Source organism: Montipora foliosa, chromosome 13 (genome assembly GCF_036669935.1).
Source record: "Montipora foliosa isolate CH-2021 chromosome 13, ASM3666993v2, whole genome shotgun sequence".
Taxonomy (NCBI): domain Eukaryota; kingdom Metazoa; phylum Cnidaria; class Anthozoa; order Scleractinia; family Acroporidae; genus Montipora; species Montipora foliosa.
The window spans coordinates 18,079,208-18,097,148 of NC_090881.1; the positions used below are offsets into that span (position 1 = coordinate 18,079,208).

The 17,941-nt window shown below is 39.2% G+C and overlaps 1 long non-coding RNA gene across 1 annotated transcript; it reads right to left on the minus strand.

The window, feature by feature from the left end:
- Positions 1–10,816: 10,816 nt before the first annotated feature.
- LOC137982127 (uncharacterized) lies at positions 10,817–17,331 on the minus strand. The gene is made up of 2 exons (XR_011118612.1): positions 17,158–17,331; positions 10,817–12,122 (listed from the first exon to the last, which is right to left on the minus strand). It is a non-coding gene; the product is annotated as an uncharacterized lncRNA (long non-coding RNA).
- Between the last annotated feature and the right edge of the window lie 610 nt (positions 17,332–17,941).

Genomic DNA, 17,941 nt, shown 5'->3' on the forward strand with positions numbered 1-17,941 from the left:
CCATTTGAATATAAGTGTACGCATAGATGAGGGCTAAAGCTGCGGTTTAAATATACGAAGACGTTCAACTCGGGCGTTAAGACACAGGAAAATCGGCATGTGGGTTGACTCGCTGTGCGTCAATTGGGGTGTTGACAGGTTGATTTGAAAGCTGATTGGTTGATCCCCAATTGTTGATGGCAGCTGTGTTATCTGTTCTTTCAATAATAATCATTAGGGCTTATTAACAGAACATTCCAGGGATGTGTGTTGGAACCTCATTACCTCGCTGGGGTTGCAAAAAGATTCATCCGTTTTCAAGCATTCTATGCTCCTAACATATTTGCTGTGCAATTTTGGCTGAGACGACATAAGGAGGTCCAAATTGCTCGCGTTAATTTCAACGATATCTTTTTTGGTCAATTTTCTGACGCCTCTCTGTTTCCATGGATACTAAAAGCTCCAAGACAGCTGAGAATTTCAGCTGTAAACGAGCTTGAAACCATCAGTGGATAACTTTGAGGTTCTTGTTTTTCAAACTTCGGACGAAGAATCCTCCTTAGGTGCATGCGTCGAGCCAGGAATGTTCGCAAAATGAGCCCAACTTGGCCTGTCGAAATGTTTTAATCATTTCCAGGGTATTTTGATATGTGTTGACAAGACCTGCCACTGCAATTAGCACGTGTTTATCAGCGGCGGTAGATCATACAGAAATTTGGTTTCTAAAATTAAACCACCCCGGCCTGTCATTTCCTAGTTTTTCGGAAAGTTAGCTAAGGTCTGTCCGGTGAGTCATCGGAAAGTTCTACCGCTGTTTGGACTGAAATTTCTTTAAAATTTGCTTGAGCAAACAGCATCTGGCCTTGCGCCAATATTGGACGTAAAACTCTAGTTCAGCCTTATTAGTGTTTACCATGCGGACGTCAAATTTTCATTAGATCTTAAAACTAGTTGGAGAGACCCGCTTGCACAATTACTGGCCTGTCCAAATAAATTTTCACCATTCAATTTTAATTTGTATCTCTTCATTTAGAGTTCGTCTCCTTGCGAAATGAACTCGGAAAAAAAATACTGCCTACAAGAAAAAACTAATTCATTATTACGTCGTAATATTGTATGTTTGAGGGCCTGATTCAAAATCCGTCGACATGTTCCTGGTTTTTGAATATTCTAGGAAAAAGGAAAAGCTCTCAAGGGTACAATTTCACTTGACCAATGTCAAATCTTGGATTTTAAAGCGTAAAAGGTGACTAATTTTTCGGGATCAATCGAAGCGGAGAAAATTTATTCTGTGTTGGGCAGATTAATGACAGGTAAAGAAAAATTGCAAATTACTAGCGTTATTAAGATGGGCAAAGATCCTGTCGAAATTGCGTAAGAATTCAACGAAATCGTCTAAAGTTTCCGATTGCATTTTGATACACGAACAAAAATTGCTCTGTAATCGATGTTTGCTAAAGTAAAAAGGGTTGTCATTAAAGTTACTTTTCTTGGTGTTGAATTTCGAAGAATATATCTACGGAAATCACAACTATTTTTGGTTCGTGGACACACAGAGCTTGCCAACATGCAAATTTCTGTGTGTTTCCAAACGTGTCGATTGTCTCAGGACCTGCTCGTGTTTTGAACGCAAGATTAACAGAGAGCATGAAGCAGGAAAAAACTGAAAATGAAGTCTTTGCTCTGAGTGATATCTAGTTCTTTAATGCACGCACTATTAAGTGTGAACAAATTGGGTGAATAGCGAGCAAGCGATGGACAAAGACTGACTTAACCTCTGATAAAGTTCTTATTATAATGAAGCACAAGCCTTGATGAAATTAGGGCTTTAAAAGAACCAGTTTATGTTCATAAAAGTTTGAAGGGTAAACGTTTAGGCAGATTCAATTAGGCAAAATTGTTTAAAGCACCCTTATCTTACACGGCCTCAAGTCCGTAAGCAAATATACGAGTCGTTACTTACTCCAAGGGTTAACATTAAATTATCGATCCCTTTCTTTGGTTCGAGACATTTACTCGAGACCTTTTGTTTGAAGTCCCATGAAAACCCCATTACATTTCTATAGGAAGTATATGTGAAGAGATAACAGTTTTTTATCAAAGAATAAAACTAGGTGTTTACATTTCTGCATCGCGCAGGTAAATACGACTCGTGGTTCAGTTATGGAGACCACCGTTTTTTACGTTCAGAGTGTAGTTTTGTCCTTGTGGATGCAACGAGGCCGTGTTCCTGCGTTTATACGTCAAATATTTCATCAAGTATCATTTTTTGGCAAAAAAAGGGGATCTTTTTCAGAGTTCGAATCAGGTAATGTAGCGTGCACAGACCGAGTTTGTTGAGCTTATATTCCAAAGTCAACTTAGGGCGCGCACGTTAATTTCAGTCTCTGAACTTGCACAGCAAAATAAATCACTGTTCGTTTGTTTATACTTCGCGATATTCCTGGTGCCTTTTTGACCTCATATCAACTTTTGTGAACAAATTGGCGATCTTAGCTAACCAGTTTAGATCTTGGCGTTTATTTTTCGCTAACATCGACAAGAATAAAAACTCATTGTGTTTGATATAGCGCAACGGAAACGGACGCGAGGCGCTCACAAGCTTCTTTAAGAATACATGCAGTGATAACTCATACAGGGCGAAGAAGGCGTGAGAGCGAAAACTAATTAATATCACTGTGTGATACTTGGTTTCTTTAACTGGGCCGTACTCCGCGAAACTATAAACATTTGTAAGATTAAAGACTAATGCAAACTCGTTTGGTTAAACTTGTATAGCGGGGCTTTAGTCGCGAGCGAAACTATTCAAGCTAAGTCCGTATTAAAACAAGGCTTTGTTGTTGATGCAAACTTTGTTGATAGTAGCAAGATCAACAAAAAATCGCGCAAAGGGTATGTTTCCTTTTTAACGGGATTTAAAGCCGGTAAATGTAAGGCTGGGAACATCTGTTTTTCCATGCACCCCGAAGATTTGAGGAAAGTCCGGGTTTTCGTTATTGAGTTTCGCGAACAATAGCCCAGGACAGATGAAAAATTGTTTTCGAATTACACCGGTAACCTATATAACATCAGTTTCGTCTCAAACCCTCAGTCCAACAGTGATTTTTGAAACAATCTGGCACCGTAAGACGCGCGCGAAATCAAACAATTATAAAATACAAATGCTCAACAGTTCTTGAGATCAAATTTTGATTAACCTTGTGTTTTTCCAGCGCGCAATTGCCATTCACTATTTTCATCACATACTCGAACCTCCTTGAATACTTACGAACACGTATTACATTTCCATTATGAAAAACATTGCTAAAAATGGAGGTTTCTGACAAAAATTCCGAGTACTCGTACTTAACGTTGAAATGATGAACTGCTAACTGTGTTGATATCGCATCAAGCGAAGACAAGAATCGATATTTTTGACTACATTTTTACACAAAGTTGATTTCATGCAAGCTTGTCTCTGAGACAAGACATTGCGTTCGATCTCTTGTGTTCTCTCATTCGGTGGGTAGTTAAAAAATATATTGCCAGGCTTATACGCTAGATTGCTTCGCGCGGCGTGAGTCCATCTCGAACCTCAGTGGGAAGACAAATGTCCCATTGGCAAATTTCTGTTTAGGACCCTATGCAAAGCGAACGAATTGATTCACTTGTCGAGAAACACCTTTATTGCAAGTCAGCGCCTTGAAACATTAATATTTAGGCGTTTAGACTAGTAAAACGCAATTTAAAATCGCTAATTTAGGATTGCGGTCTGGGAATGCGAAAACGTGTCTTGGTGTTCCTTCAAGAACTCGAGGGCGGAGATTAAACACTGACGTTGCTTTCGCTTGATCAAAGTAATTAACACTGGGAAGATTTTTAGGCGTAAATGAACTGAATAATTCATGAAGCAAAGTGTGTTTTATTTTGATAGCAGTTTGACCGCCCATTTAGCCTTTAATTGCGTCAAAGGAGGAGATATCACTGGATCTAGCTAAATAGCATTCGCTATATTAACGGCCTTGAAGCGGCAGGCACATAAAAAAATATTACTTTTGTAAGCGTGCAATAATTAAGGAAAACAGAGACGCCTTAATGAAATATTGCCTATGTCACAGAAAAGAAGTATAACACTGACCAAAATTGGCACCAAATTTTGGGAAAGTGGATCTCAGATCTCTCCGCTAGCCTAGCTTTAATTTCGGCAATTTTTGTTAAAGTAATAGCTTTCTGTTCTTTGTCTAAGTGTTACTCCAAGAAGTGTTTTAGAACTTCTCCCCTCGCCGAAAAGCATGGAATTTTCCGGTTAAGAATCGATCGCGTCTCTGGACGAATTCGTCTATATATTTATTCTGCGTCGAGTAGGTTCACTTGAGTTATCTAATTCGTGAAAGAGTTGTTTTTACTTTAGCTTCACTTTTGTAATTTCATTCTGTTGCGTTTTATGTGAAATGTTAATTTTTTTGTTAGCGAAACGCGATTGAAAGCCGAAAGAGGCTAGCTGGAGTGTTAAATATATTAGTAATTCATGAGAAAAGATTTTCAACACCCGCTCGCAAATAGCAATTTTCATGTCTCTTAATTAATTCATTGGTGATACAGGATTTTGAATCGACAGAAATTTGGACTAGTTACTTTACTTGAGACTAAAAGGGAAAAAAAACCCTTAGATTTTAGACGTGTTGATCAACTCACGGAGTGCTTTCGTCTTCAGTGGAGATGAAGTTCCCTAACAAAATCAATTTGAATTAAAAGGAAATGAGAAAGTGAATGTGTGTTGTGAGAGATGGGAAGTTCTTAGTTTTTGCTTGTTTTATAAATCAGAATAAATTTTGCTTTCCTGTACAGTGACAGAATATTTACCTAAAACTGCTAATATTTGAGTGCAGGTTTACAAAGAAATGAAAAATTGATGACTTAACTTTGATTGGCAGTGGTGAAATATGTACTAGTTTCTTTGCGTGCAACTCGCTAGGAAACGGTTGTCGTTATTTTTCACGAATAACATACTTAGTTTTCTAATGATTTGCCTTCTTCGCTTATCGGGTTTGACAGATCATGACTGGGGGCTTTTGGGTGGCAACACGACATATCTTTAACCTGTAATATGCACAGGTAGCCAATTGTTATGTGCAAGGCTCGAATCACCAGCTTTAAGTTCCTTTTAGTCGGCGAGATTTACTGGACTTGGGTCGGATATATTTTAAAAGAGAAAAGTTTAAATGTCGTGCACAAACGTATTATTACGGTGCGATCGATTTGAAAGATTTTGGGACAATGAAGTGCGGCAATTTCCTGTGTTTCTTCGACAATAATGCATTGAAAATTAGGATATTTAGTCGATTCTGGGGACGACATGGCATTGCGGTTTATGAAAGCAAAATTGGTTTTCTAAACAACGTTTAATGCGCATAGTTGTGGCTTGCACTAAGAATTGTTGCTTATATATACAACATTTGCGAGTCTATAACTCATTCTCGACAAGTAATACCAATTTAATCTGAGAAATTTTCCATCTTTTTGTCTCAAAGGGATTTATGGAGCTTAGCAAAGTAGGCCACTTTGTGTTTTTTCTACGCCAAAGATTACTAAGTTTGGTATAATTCATTCGTTAAGCAACGTCAAAACACAAGTATTCTTTCGCCCTGTTAATTTTTTCCTTTCCCGTATTTCTTACAGGGCTCCTTTTTGTCATTTCTCCTACAAACGGAAGATTTCTGCATAACAGATCGTGCAATTGATTTATCCGCGCTCTTGAATTTCCAATCAGCTAGACCTGGTATAGGCTCAAAGCTGTTTTTGACTGACTTAGTACTCACTGATTTCGCATATTGCGCGAGAACAAGGATCATCCACGTTCGCTGTTTTGATCGGCGTCAAAGATATATCTCATCGACAAAGTACTTGAAGTTCTAAACACTCAATATAACGCATTTCAAGCGTCGAATATTTCATTTTGTTCCGCAGTAATATTGACCCCTTTTCCAAATTCGACATTTTCTGACGGAATTGCGTTATAATAGGGCGATAGTGTACATTATTTCATATTGAACAAGTCTTAAACGATAGGTTTTGCCCTGCGAACGTTGCTCTTTCCCCTAATAACTGGGCATATATAGAACGGTTGGAGTCTGTGTGAATTGTTATCCTCCCAGTTCACTTCAGTTTTCATTGATTCATCTTCCGTATCAAATAAAATTTGAGTTGCTAGTTGTAAATTGAAAGGAAAAAAGGACCATTCGGCTATTATGCTTCTGTGGTGTAAAAACGGCCTAAATGCTAATTCCTTCCGTCCGTGTTAAAAGAAGGGCATTGTTGTGTTGCGTACGTATGCAATGTTGCCCATTATATACAGCTGTCATTGCCGCACATGCAAAATTTATTGTCCATTAAGATGTGAACTCATTGCCTTAATGCTGTAGAAACGCTTCAGAAAAATGTTTCAGCTTTCTTTTTATTGAAATATGTTTAAACCTTGGTTCAAGGCTTTTGCTAATTTTTTTAACTGGTTATCAACACCTTCAAAAACTTCCCTCACTCGAATGCTTCCATTCAAAAGTTATAACCCGTCGCTTTTCCCTTTACTAAATAATTTTTCAAACGATGAATTTCTTATGTCTCACTTTCGTTTGGGGATCATTTCGTAACTCTATACTCCATTATATTGCTGCTTATGAAGGATTAATTGTCCGATGATTCGTTTTCGCAAGTAAAGGCTATTAGTTAAAAATGCGACGAAAAAGCCGAAAGAAAAGGGTAGATATTTTGTTGGTTAGTTCCATGGAACAGGGAAGAGGTGGTTCCTGTTTCGGAAGAATCCAGGACGGAGTTTTTTTTTAAAGTTTTATCTTCACATTTTGGCGGCCTTTTATTTAGTTCTTTTTAGGCGAAAATCATCTCTTTCCGTAATGCAGCAAAGAGCAATGGTACGGGAAAAATTGAAGTATTTTATGGAAACTGAATGAGCGATCTCAGTTTAGGTAAAATTACAGCCTTTTGAAAATTTATTTGGTGTGTGAATGACATTTTTTTTGTAGCGAAAGCGTTGCGGGGCATTATTTTGAAGGCTTCGCATTCAAGTGGAACGAAGTCCTTGCTTTGTAAAATTAGGGCAATATCATCCCATATTGACTGGAGGTTATTAAACTGCTTTTTCTCTGAATCAATATCCTGATAATTCGTTTTCTTGTTACCAGGGTGGAGTGGAGTGATTAGGTTTTGGAATTTTTCTCTAATAAAACTTGTAAAATGAACAACGTTTTATTGAAATGCTTTTCGGTGGCATGCTTTTAATATTCATAAGCGAATACAGATCAGACTTTTGCAGCTTACGAAAGTGAAAAAAAAAAAAAAGAAATGTGCTCTGTGTAAGATTTAATAATGACACCTTTTTCTGCGTAGCAAAATGCAAGAACGTAGGATAAGAGTTTTTAATTTGACAAATTTCCTTTGCTTTTGTAAATGTTAATATTTCCCGCGAGCTGCGGGGATTAAATCTCGTATTGCTTAATGTATTTAATTAGGTCACGTATTCCTCAAATTGTTCTTTTTATTTTTAAGGGGAAATGACGAGGGTCCTTTAGAAACTCGAAATCTTTCTGCCTGTTCATCAAAACATGAAGTGAACGGTATTTCCCTTTTTCCACTTGTCGACACGTTTATTTGTCACAAACAACTCGTTTCTCTTGGGACAAAACGAATAATCCCGGCTTTAACGTACTTTACACGAATCTTTTTATTGCTCTTTTCCTGCCGTTGTTAACTAGTGCAATTTTGATGATGAAATTCTCAAGTGAGACTATTAAATGAAGCACAACTTTTGAGTCTGAGGATAGAATTTTTGAGTATGACTATTCCTTTGAAAGCTACTAAGCTGATGTACTGTTTATTTTGATGTAAATTAGCTCCAAGTTATTTAGTTTGCGTGAAATTCTAGTCCGACCATTCGGATTACATGCTTCTGAGCAGTGCTGTTCCATGTGCGACACAAAAGTGAGGTTCTCCTTAATCAAATCCGCAGGTTTGACCAATCGAATGAAAGGTCCTAAGCAGTACTATTGCACTGTCATGACTCATTAGCTTAAAAAGTGACTCTTGGTGAGTTGTATTTTTCATGTGTTGATGACGGACGTCTGCAATGTAAAACCTTTAATTTGTGCCAGCGACCATTCAATTTGGAAACAGCCTGAGTTTGTTAGTGTTGTTTTTCGAATTTGTGGCTTGTGCGGAGTGAGAGACATCAGCCGTAAGGGCCTTTTGAAGTGCAAAAATGACGCGATAACAGCAAGTCACGGGTTCGAGTGGGTGTTAACAGGCGCAATTGGGCGTCTCACCGGAAACCACTTAAGTTTGCGAATTTACGCCAACTTCCGGCCATTTTGAAGAGCCAGTGAGCTATTCTTGTCCACGTGTAACTATTAATGGTGTTACTTTCTAAAGAGACAGTAATGGTACGTCGGTGGATCTTTGAAACACAGGAACTTGCTAGTATCAACTGAGAATTGGAGAGATTAAAAAGCTGACGTTTTGAGCGTTGGGCCTATGTTATTTTCCCTGTTAAGGACTGAGGCTCGATACGTCAGCTTTTAATACACACTTCGGTGTTCAATTTATTTTTAAAACAGCACGGTTGATACTACTGAATTTTAGCAAACTAAAATACTTTTGGTTTGCCAAAACATCACGTAGTAATTACAAGTTGCCATCGCTCCTCTTTGAATGAACAACTGCTTATCAGTGATTCCATCGAGGTGCTGCTATTAACCAAACTATCCATCGGTGTTACGTTTTTCTTGAAGTTTGAAAAAATGATTCTCTTAAGTCAAAAGACACTTCATTTAACGTTGAAAGATCAAGGGAGGAGGCTGACGGGACGCTGTTTCACATCACCCTCCCTTCTGTCAGGACCCTGACTATTTTAAGTGCACAGACTATTATTTATACAATAAGAAGTTATTTATAAGAAGTTCAGAAACTTGAGAACTTATACACTGGAAGAGAGTTGTGTCCGAAATCGGAAACGTTGGGTGAACGAAGCACCAGCAAAAGGTCGATAAGAACAAGACTTGGCCTACCGTTTAGGTTGCAGATTCTCGTGAAACCACCAAAAAGGTGATTTGGATGTGATAAAGGTGTTTTAAGGTAAATGTAATTAGTCCGTGACAGAGCTGTAATGACACAGGTCTGAGTGATGTCAACAAACACGCAACGTCGTTGACGCGTGCAGGGAACGCGTGTGATGGTGATCTGAAGGAGCGCGGCTCGCAGGAACTTGTGTTTTGTGGGAGGTCAAAGAACGTATTTACGTCAATAGGTTTCCTGACCACACCTGGCTGCTTCCGGGTGGCAGTTTGCAAAGTCACAAACCCTTCACGAAGTCTCGCCCCCTCAAGTATGCTGTTCCGGTATGACCTTTCTCATTTGCCGCGTTCTCAATATAGCGTCAGATATTTGATTATTTTTAATCTCCCGGAATTTCCCCCCACCAATATTAAGTGGAAGATCAAAGTCAAAAAAAAAAGGAAGTGGCAATCTTGTCAGGCCCGCAGGAAAGAGCGGAAAACTGATCGATGACAACGATCGCTGGACAATACCGTCTGTTGTCCTTGAGATTAGCGTTTACGGCCTTTTGATCTCTCTTTTAATTTTGTAACTTTGACATGATTTTTGTTTATACACCAGTAAATAATGCGAACGTTTTGAATAGTTTTCGTTAACATCTAGCTGCTGAATTCGTGTTTGGCGTTGGTTAATAAGGGCGTGGTTGACTAGAAAGTACAATTTTCTGAAAGAAAGTGCAGACGAACATGTACTAACACATATTTGCACCTTGTTAAAGGAAAAGAACGCCAATTTTTAATGAGCGCACCGTTTTCCTGTTCGGCAAATTGGTCTTTGACTCACCCCTGATGAAGACACTAAACTGGAGTGTCGACACGTTGAGTCTGAATTGTAAGTTTAAAGTCAAATTTCTTCAAACCAGATTACCATAAAACTATGTTTGATTGTCAACATGGTGCAGTGCGAGCCCCAGTTTAAGCATTTTTAACCTCAGTGGCCATGTCCTTTGTCCGGAAGTATTTTTTTGTTAAGTCTAGATTTGCCTAAAGCGTTGTTTGTAGTGGTAGTCGGCATTTGGCGACATGGGCGGCCTAAAGGTTTCACTGTGAAGATGATGTGGTCAAGAGATTATGCGTGGAGAGAGAGCAGAACAACGAATTTCTTTTACTGTAAACAATGTGGAATTTGATTCCAAAAATAATTATTTTTTTGTTGATGCACTTCCTCCTTAGCACATTTCTTCGTTTTTTTGTTCGTTCATTCACTCATTCATTCCTTCATTCGTTCGCGCGTTCATTCTTTAATTTCATTCAACCACTTATTCATTGATTTTTTTGTTCTTTCGTCCTTTTGTTGCGCCGGCCATTCATTATCCCCCTAATACCGCTTAAACTTTAACGCGGCACTTTATTTTGGCTCATTTACATATGTTTCGCCCTACTATTCTGTTACGAGTTGTTCGCCACACGCATTGAAGACTTACACGACTCCACTCCCCGATTTCGTTGCCCTCAATTTACCGCAAAAAAGTGAAGGGAGGTACAATTAAAAGCCCTTTTCTGTCAGTGTAACGGTAGGGTGTCGGCACGCACTGAGGACCTATGTTTATGCAACCTTTGGTGGCCTCGGAGACAGAAAGAAACGAACTTCACGGGAAAAAGTGTTCTGGCAAGATACCAAAATAGTGATTAACTTGACGGACTTAATTACCAAACAAAATTTACATTCGTATTTCTCAATAAATACTCTAAAGTTTTTCTTAAAAGACTCTTGGCTAGCTCCCGCCTGGACACTGAGGTACGAGCAATGTCATTTATTTTATCCCGAGAGCTTATTTCCTCCATAAAGGCGTAGGTTCCAATAAATTTCAATTGTGTTAACGTTGTAAATTTATAGTAAAATAATTTCTATCAATAAATTCATTAAATTAATGTCAGACACTTATAATTTCCCTCTCCAAAACACTGTACGAGACTGGTGCAAGAGAGCGTTTGAAAAATGGCTATTTGACAAGAATTGGACTATTATGCCGAGAGTCTGCTGGGTGAACACCAAAAGTAACACTCATAATTGGCTTATGTCTACCTTTCTTTCCATAAAGTCATGAACTCGTACTCTCGCGCCAGTCTCCCTGTCAGAAATTTAAGCTTTGATTGCAACCTAAATTAAGATAAGCGTTTGCAAAAATACTGACGCTGTTGCTTATCTTAAAATGGACTATTCCCTTATTGCTTCTTTTTCCCCGCTTGGGGGACTTACAGTTTCATTCATTCTTAAGCAAAAGGGAAATTGCGAATTACGTTTGACGTAACTTGGTTCTTAATGTCTCCAATAACCCTATCACAAAAGACAAGGCATTTCATTTGCAATGAAGTCCAAAACGTAAAAAAAAACCTCTTGACTTCAATCGAAATTCGCAAGAAATTTAATGAAGTACTCCAAAAGTTAAATTCTTGATTCATTTTCATTTAATCGGTGAAATTCACCAGAATTTTAACCGATTATATCAAAAGACGCAATAATGATCTGTGGAAATGTGACCTCTACGTATAAAGACCACGTATATAAATTCAACGCCTGTATAAAACTGAAGGTGGCTTTAAATAATTCAATTTTCCTCGGTTTTGGGAGCCTTGGAATACACACAAGTTATTTTATCATCAGTTTTAATGAACAAATACCTTGTGTGTGTCCAACACAAAATTTGCCGACAAACTATACCATCTATTGGCAAATATACTTCGAGGGATTTGACTGTAAGACGAATTTAAATTGGAAGAGCGCTCTCGGGGAAGGTACAGTGCCGTGGAAAATCCGGCAACGGACGAAATACATGTAACTCAGTGAAATTCCTGCGCACCAGTTGGTCAGCAGCTCTAATTTTGTATGGCATGATGAAGGTAGTTTTCGGCCATTGCAGGAGACAATGAAAAATGCAGCCACTTTGCAACAATGCAAAGTAAGGTTATTGTGGACTCATTATTGGAAATGGGCCCTCTGCCATTCTGTTTGTTTTCCGAGACCATTTCATCACGTAAAAGACGTCCAGCGGTACACGTAACTACTCCAGCCACTTCCTTCCTCGCTTTCTTCATTTCCAGCCCCTGAAAGATAAGTGGCTCATTTTCAATTGATAGCTTGGCACAAGTTCCTTCAAACATTCCGTCGTCGGCCGATGGGCATGTGAATAAAAATGCAATGCAATACAAAATTTCCAGGACTTTGCAGGACCATGAGACAAAATCTACGACCAACAACGTAGGGAGGGAACCTCCACTCCGACAAAAAATAACTTTAAACCACACTAAAATGTTTGATTTTTTTTTTTCGAAAGAAAGCGTTTCTCTTTTAAATGAATTCGCGAATCGCTTATTTTTGTTTTAGAATTTCCCGGCCGTCGCCATCTTGAATAACTAACGCGGGTGTCCCTTTTGTTGCTATACAAAAGTGCAAGGTGAGAGCAATAAAGCGATCGTGACACGTCACAATTATCTGACGGGCGCCTGGGAAATTTGAAAGTCAAAATAAGCGATTTTGATTTATTTTTCTAATACCAGTTATTGGAAAAAGAATTTAAACAAATTTGTTTGCGGGCATTATTTTTTCCGGTTTAGAGTTTTGTGTAAGTGTCACAATTTGACAGGGTCAAACGCAACACATACACCAGACAAAACGACAACAGTCCTACCACCTCAACCGTTACCACAGCCACAACACCGTAGATAAGAGGGACTTCTGAAACTATACACCTTATTCCAAAATGGCCGCCATTTAAATATTCTTTTGTTTTATTCAAAGTAGCCCTTGATGCCTCGTTCTTAAGCTTAAAATTCAAAAGAATATTTTATCTTGAACGAGGCAACAAGGGCCAAGCATACATAAATCAGCGGCCATTTTGGAATAAGGTGGATCGCACGCATCCTACAACTGTGACCTTATAACATACGCGTTGTCCACAAACCCATAACGACTTTACAACGCTTACTAACGAATGTCAAAGACAAAGACTACCCCAAGGACAGGCAGGGAGCAGCATACAAGATCACATGCTGCGATTGCCAAGCCACTTACATTGGTGAAACCGGCAGGAACCTAAACACACGACTTAAGGACGTTCGCGCCAAAATCTTCCTACGGTGAGATTTTCTTCAATTCTCGCATAGAGTTAGGTCATAAAGTACTTACTCCAAAAATATAAAAAAAAGTGGGGGTCACCGACTTCGTTTCGGAGAAAATGGCAGTGGAAAAATGCCTTAATTTCGATAAATCTGTCATAATAACGAAAGGTAGCCTCATCTGCTCATCCATCGAAAATCCTAAAAATAAACTGTTAGAGTGAAGGTTTCCGTGCATAGATTTTTAGGGGTGGGATTTTAAGATAATTTCATGCCGCTAGGGATGTCGTAAACAGTAGAGTTCATCCTGGACGAGCGTTTTCGTAACCTCTATCCGTTGCAACCACTACCGGAATTCGATGGCACGAGGAAAGAAAATTTAAAAAAAAGATAACTTCTTACGGTGAGATTTTTTTCATTTTATCATATTTTGTAGATAGTAAGTAGAGTAAGTGATTCATGATTAAAAAAATAGGGGTCACCGATGATCCAAGGGAGTAAAATCGATGAGATTTTACGAAGCTCTTGGAAAACTTCGTTTGTCACGTTTTTGCGTGACCTGTCGGGGAAGGACTGGAACATAAGAGAGGATCGATCGTTGAAGGGATGAAAGGTTTTTACCCCAAAACAAAGCTTTCTCGAGCATAGCAACGAAGTTTTAAGCAGTCGTCATCTTCATTTGGTTAGTGTTTTATATAACATTTCCCCATTGCCGTCATGCTCGTCTTCTGGAGTGTGGTTTTTGTGAAATTTAATCGCTGGTTTTTTCCACGCAGGTCCGCACTATTCAAGCCAACGAGGACGAAAATACTGCTCTATTTTCACGAAAGTAAAGGATAAGAACTTCAAAAACATACATTCATTTTGAACTTAAGTTCGTAGGGTAATAAAAACATTAAAAAAAGAAACAGCCCCGTTAAATTTACGCAACGGTTCGTCCTCGAGTTTTCCAAACTTTCAGCCACTACTCGATAAGCAGCTACGTACACCTTTTAAAGAGCTTTTCCATCCATCCTCCCGCTCACTTCTCTTCAACGTTTCATGATGATTCGGAAATAAATGTGCCATTCTTTTGCCGGCCGGGAATTTTTTCCCCGGCGTTTTTGTCGTCATGTTATTTTAACTAATGCTTGAATAATATTTATGAAAGTCAAGTAGACTAGTGCACGACTGATAAAAACAACGCGAACATCAGTCGTGCAGTAGTCTACTTGACTTTCCTAAATATTTTTAATCAATTTTGACTGATCACGATCTTCTCTTATCCAACGCTGTGCAAGACTTATCGTCCGCGGTTTCTGCAAAGGTTTTCAAACCTCAACTTCACTAATGCTCGAAGTAATGCGTGACATATTACAGTCGCGTTACCTGCGCAGTTACGTTGCGCACAAACAATTAGCGCGAACGTCCTTAAAGAACACAAACGAGCAACTAAGAATGGTGATCTCAATAACAAAATTGCTGAACACACTATCGACTGGGACTGTGCTAAGTGCTTAACCTACTATACGAACTATTACCGGCGCCTTACGCATGAAAGATGGTCTGCAAACCTAGAACAAACTACATTAACCCTTTCACCGCCAAAAATGCAAATTGACACTTGTAGATTTTACTCTGTCTAAAGCCAGACGAATTTACTCGTCAATGGGGGAGCCCTCGGCAGTGAAAGGGTTAAACCGTTGCCAACCTCTCTCTACCTGCGCCTTACAAACGATTACTTAACAGAAAACCTTAACTACACACAACTTTTTTCCTCTCAGCTTACAAACCGGATCGTGACGCACCAATCGCCACTCACAATCCTCACAACCAATCACATTACTTTTTCCCACTACCAATCACACAGACCAGAACATCACTACATTCGTATGAATTTCGAACCGTAACTCCGCTCAGGTTGTCGAAACGTCAGTCACTACCATCTGTCCTTCTCAGGATTACTTTCACCCAGACGATCAAATTCCAACGAGGTATGTAACTCCTGGGTTCAAACCATTTTCTATGGTACGGTTGAAATTGCAAGAAATGTATTTTTGAAGTGCCTGTTATAGACGGAAGATAGAAGTGATCCTCGAACTTAACGACGGTGCCTACTATTGTTATTGCGCATACGTTCTGCCCATCTCGAGATACTCGGGTTTCCCATGGGTGGTGCTTATTAATACAGGGGTATTTTTGCGCGGTTCAAAACTATGCGGAGAAAGCAGAACTCAGCAAGTGATCTTGGTATCCAAAAAGAAAATTGGGGGTAACCACGCATTTTTCAGAGATAATAAAGCTTCAATTGGAAAAGAACGCCAAACATAGCTTTGTAATTGAAAGCTCTTTACAAACATTGTTGATAATTATCTTTGAAGAATGCGATTTTCTCTTTGGATTTCAATAACACTTGTTAAGATCTGCTTTTCCCGCATATTCAGTAAACCGCGCAAAAATACCTTTGAATTAGTAGGCACCGTCCTTAACTGGACAACAGGCCATTTCCAAGTTCATCTCTGCCTCCTCTTCAAAGCGAGTCTACGTGCGAAGTTTTTCTTATGAAAATTAGTTTTCTTTCGTATGTAAAGTAGAACTAATTATCACCCCAAAAACTTCGCACTTAGACTCGCTTTGAAGAGGAGGCAAAATGGAAATGCCTAATCAATTGTCACTTTACAGACACCTGCAGGCTTCAACGGGATTCGAACCCATGACCTCAGTCTGCGATGCTGGTGCAATGCTGGTGCAATGCTCTGCCAACTGAGCTATGAAGTCACTTAGTTGGGAGCAGGTCAATTTGTTGCGGTCATGTCTTCCCTCTCAAAGTGACAATTGCTTAAATTTTCCAGTTACGTGCGAGGATCGCTTCACCATTTCGTCTATAGATCGAATGCATAAATGGCGGACAAAAAAATATTCTTTTGTTTATGTGTTAATTAGCCTCACTAGCCTCGTTTGCATGGACAAAATACAAAGAGAGGTTGCTTGAGAGCGAGGCTAGTGAGTCTCATTAGCACATAAACAAAAGAATACATTTTTTGGCCGCCATTTATGCATTCGGTCAATAACCCGCCATACAAATACAAACATTTATTTCATTCATCAGTCCTTTAAGGGGAACACATGAGCCCAACATATTGACCTGCTCCCAACTGAGTGGCTTCATAGCTCAGCTGGTAGAGCATTGCACCGCGGGACATCGCCGAGGACATGGTTTCAAATTCCGTTGACGTCACCTGAAATTTTCAGGTGTCTATAAAGAGATGCTTCAATTGCTTAAATTGTCTGGTTAAGTGAGAGGGTCACTTCTATCTTCTATGGTTGAAATTACTAGGATATCGCGTATAACGAAGACCTCCGTATAAAAAGCGACACTTGATCCCACCGAGAAAATAGGATGGAAAAGGAGTTGGAAATAACGAAACTTCGAGGTATAATAGGGAGTTTAAGAAACGACGACGGCCACGCTACGACAACGCCACAAAAACAAATATCATTGGTCAAAAGAGCATAAATAATCGCGCTGCACGTGCAGCACGGATTTTAGCAAGTATGTTTGCGGTCCTCTGCATAACGACGACGTGAAATCACCAATTGAGGTTTTGACGACAACGTAAGCATGCAAAGAGCATCTCAGTTTCATTCTCTCTTTTCGCTCTGAAACCGCTCATACCTATTTAGTTTTTATAGGATACTTCGCCCACATTGCAGGACGTGAACGAGACTGAATAATCGCGAAAGACTCATGATAGAGCCTCCGTCGCCGTCCTAGATCTTTAACTTCCTAATGGAGCAATTCCAGGAGCCCCTTCAGTTTTAACCGTGCTGTTAAGGCACAAAGATAATCGTAATTTATACGACTTTTTGGATACTGGCTTGCGTAAGAAAACTACCAAAATGTCGCCGAAAAAGTCTTAATTTAGCACGACACAATGATTTATCGGCATTTCCTTAATCCAAACGCCCATCAGTTTCATAAAGACATTACCTGCCCTAGATAGCCGACTACTTTGTATTGGCTATTTTCTCCATTGAAACCTACCTCGAGCTTGTTGTTACCACCAGATCCTTCTCTTCTTGGCTTAGCTTTAACATGGTACTAAGTACTGGGACCAAATGTTCTCGTTCGGTTGGACGACACTTCAAGAATTGTAATATGACGTTCTTCAGGTACTCCAGGTTGGCAGACTCTTTTTCTCGTTCTTGGTTTCTCTCTAGCCTTAAAATGAATGAGGAAGTCGATCGGTTTTAACAAAAGGACAATGAAACATTTGCTTCGACGAGTATCTCTTCCACTGTGAAAATATTGGTTAAATTGTTTCTTTTCCTTTTTGCTAAGTTGAAAAAAAAAGAGCAACGACTTTTCTTTCAAAAAAGATCTCGCTTCGTTCAATTGATTCAAACTAATTACCCTTTTCGAGGCGATTTAAAAATACTTAAGTAAATAGGTTTTCAAAATTGCCGACGCGCGATCCTTGAAGAAACAAATAAAGCGAAAAAAAATGTAGTTGTCGTGATATTCTCTCGCACAACTGTGCAAAAATTACTGCTCTTTCCGACAAAAGGTTTGAGAACATCTAAGATTATCCCCAAGACGATTCGATGGCTTTTGGGAATGCTTCTAATTCTTGTTTGCTTGGTAACTAGTATGACCTCAGCTTCTCACCTTCTGATCTTCGTCCTTGAGAACTTTGGCCTGTTCCGTCAGCCTCCATGGAATTGGCTTCGCTCTCACGGAGCAACTAACAGCAACAAAAGCGCACTATAAACATTTTCATATTTCTGTATCAATTCATTGGTTCACCTCCTACGGGATATAACTCGAA